The sequence below is a fragment of the Sinocyclocheilus grahami genome, unplaced genomic scaffold, assembly GCF_001515645.1.
Source record: "Sinocyclocheilus grahami isolate Dianchi unplaced genomic scaffold, SAMN03320097.WGS_v1.1 scaffold1305.1, whole genome shotgun sequence".
Lineage (NCBI taxonomy): Eukaryota > Metazoa > Chordata > Actinopteri > Cypriniformes > Cyprinidae > Sinocyclocheilus > Sinocyclocheilus grahami.
Window position 1 is genome coordinate 186949 of NW_015506484.1, and position 3482 is coordinate 190430.

Below are 3482 nucleotides of genomic sequence, written 5' to 3' on the forward strand. Positions count from 1 at the left end.
TGAGATGTGCTTTAAATTGCAGTTTTTTTTGTATGTGTACTGTGCAGCAAAAAAACAGAAGTGCGCTATAATGATATCTCTTACTGTCACGGTCTCTGCTAATTTGGACTTTGTTTTCCTTTTACACAGTTTCCCTTGTTGTGTTGATTGTACTATTCTGTTCTGCGGCCTGTAGCATGAAGCCGGTTTCAGTTTTTACCCAGGTAAGTTAACGTTTAGTTTAAGCAAACTCAGAGTTTTCGGGCTCAAGAAGGTGGGTTGGTTTTGAGTGGGTTTTGATACCATGGTAACCTAAGCTACAAAAAAAATATGAACAGGGACATGAATATATATATATATACATGTCCCTGTAACACTTAATGTTTTCGAACCTGGGTAGATTCAAAAATGACTTCTGCACGCACTTTAATATACGCCACCTGAACTTATTAATTAACAAACACTTGCTTTCTAATCTTTTTGTATTCTATCGGTTTTCTTTTCATTTATTATACAATTAACAAAAACAAAACGACCTCTAACACTAGCTTGCTCTATTCTATCGGTTTTCTTTTTATTATATTTAAAAAAAAAAACCTTGCTACATGTACTGCATTAAGCTAACAGAGACTTGTTATAGCACTTGTATATCATTGCTCTTTTGTTGATTTTTATTGCTTCCATTGTCCTCATTTGTAAGTCGCTTTGGATAAAAGCGTTTGCTAAATGACTAAATGTAAATATATCTGATGCAATGAAGCCACTCCCCCTTATGTCTCGCTCCAAATTAAAGCAGTTTACAGTCAAATAATTTTAGAGACAAAATTACTTTATATTATATTAATTGTAATAGTTTATAATTCATATAATATATTCATATAATTATTATATTAAGCGGTGATTAATTTTAAATTTGTATTTAAATTATATATAAACATATATACATCTCAGTGGTGTGCGGTGGTGTTTTAAAATGAGGAGGCAGTTAATATATATATTCATGTCCCTGTAACACAATGTTTTCGAACCTGGGTAGGTTCAAAAATGACTTCGGCACGCACTTTACTATACCCCACCTGAACTTATTAATTAACAATCATCTCTTCACTCAGGGAGCAAGGAACGAGGAAACGAGGAGTACTCGAATAACACCTTCTTTAATAATCCACAGGAAAACCGAGAACAAGGAGGACATTCAACAAGTAGACCCGACCAACAAGAACTGAAAGGACTAGGGATTTTAAAGGCAGGATAATTGGGGAGGAACGAGACACACCTGGAATCAAATGAACACAATCAACACGAGGAAGAAACTGGGTCACGGGCAAAAACACACACAGAATAGTCCATAATCCTGACACTTACATTGATGGGTGGAGTTAGTGTAAATAGCTTCTACCAACAAGGCGGCCTATTTGCACTTAGTGAAATAACACTGTTTTTTAATGACTTGCCTGATGGTTGTGCACTGTCAGATGTATGCTGACACTTACATTGATGGGTGGCGTTAGTGTAAATAGCTGCTACCAACAAGGCGGCATATTTGCACTTCGTGAAATAACACTGTTTTTTAATGACCTGCCCGATGGTTGTGCACTGTCAGATGTATGCTGACAATAGTTATATACTTGCATGCTAAATGTAAAAAGCAAGCTGCAGAACAATTATCAGCATTAACGGTTAAAATTACTAATTGGTAAAAAAAAAAAAAAAACATGTTTACATCTTAATGTTAGTAAAAACTATATGCATGCTTTTTTTTTTACCCTCAAAGTCTGCCAATTGAGATCCGGCCACAGAGGTGACAGTAGTAGGTAGAAGGTTAGCTGTAGTTCATGAGTATCAATATTCAAGTATAATACATGATTAACAACTCACATTAAATAAATAAGTAAAAAAAGTTCACTGAATGTGAAAACAGTGAGCTACTGTTGGCTAAAGGGTTAGTTCACCCAAAAATGAAAATAAATAAGCCCATAAATTACTCGCCCTCAATGCATCCTAGGTGTATATGACTTTCTTCTTTCAGACGAATCTAGTCGGAGTTATATATATTAAAAAAAATTGTCTTTGATCTTTCAAGCTGTTTAATGCCAGTCAGCAGGTGTTGCATTGCTTCAGTCCAAAAGAAGTGAAATAAAAAGCACACATCCATAAAAAAAAAAAGTGTCTCACATGGCCCCAGGGGGTGATCAGGGTCCTCCTGTAGTGAATCGATGCGTTTTTGCAAGAAAAATAAACATTTAAAATGTAATAATCAATTTAATCTAGCTTGCACTCACTCGGATGACGTATGAGGTCAGCTTTGTGCATGCGCCGCTCAGAAGTGATGAACGCGGAAGCGCAGGGGAGAGATCAAAACAAAACAACGGTCACTAATTAGAAGTACAAAACAATGATTGGTAAAGAAGAATGTCGGAGGATTTCGATATAAGCCAAGAAGAGACTGGTTTTCCTTTGCTAAAGTAAGGAAACTTTGCTTCCTTTGCTCCTGTTAACAAACGTTGGTTTTCACGAGACTCACTGGCGCATGCGCAACGCCGACATCTTACATCATCAGCCCGGAACTGCTTCCGTGTACAACTATTGGCGCAAGCTACATTAAAGTGATTATTAAGTTTTGAATATGGATATTTTTCTTACAAAAACGCATCGATTCGCTACAGGAGGCCTTTGTTCACCCCCCAGAGCCGTGTGAGACACTTTTTTTTTTAATGGATGGGTGCATTTTATTTCAATTCTTTTGGACTAAAGCAATGCAACACCCGCTGAGTGGCATTAAACAGCTTGAAATATCAAAGACAATTTTTTTATATAACTCCGACTGGATTCGTCTGAAAGAAGAAAATCATATAAGTTATATTAAAAATTGTCTTTGATCTTTCAAGCTGTTTAATGCCAGTCAGCAGGTGTTGCATTGCTTCAGTCCAAAAGAAGTGAAATAAAAAGCACACATCCATAAAAAAAAAAAGTGTCTCACATGGCCCCAGGGGGTGATCAGGGTCCTCCTGTAGTGAATCGAAGCGTTTTTGCAAGAAAAATAAACATTTAAAATGTAATAATCAATTTAATCTAGCTTGCACTCACTCGGATGACGTATGAGGTCAGCTTTGTGCATGCGCCGCTCAGAAGTGATGAACGCGGAAGCGCAGGGGAGAGATCAAAACAAAACAACGGTCACTAATTAGAAGTACAAAACAATGATTGGTAAAGAAGAATGTCGGAGGATTTCGATATAAGCCAAGAAGAGACTGGTTTTCCTTTGCTAAAGTAAGGAAACTTTGCTTCCTTTGCTCCTGTTAACAAACGTTGGTTTTCACGAGACTCACTGGCGCATGCGCAACGCCGACATCTTACATCATCAGCCCGGAACTGCTTCCGTGTACAACTATTGGCGCAAGCTACATTAAAGTGATTATTAAGTTTTGAATATGGATATTTTTCTTACAAAAACGAATCGATTCGCTACAGGAGGCCTTTGTTCACCCCCCAGAGCCGTGTGA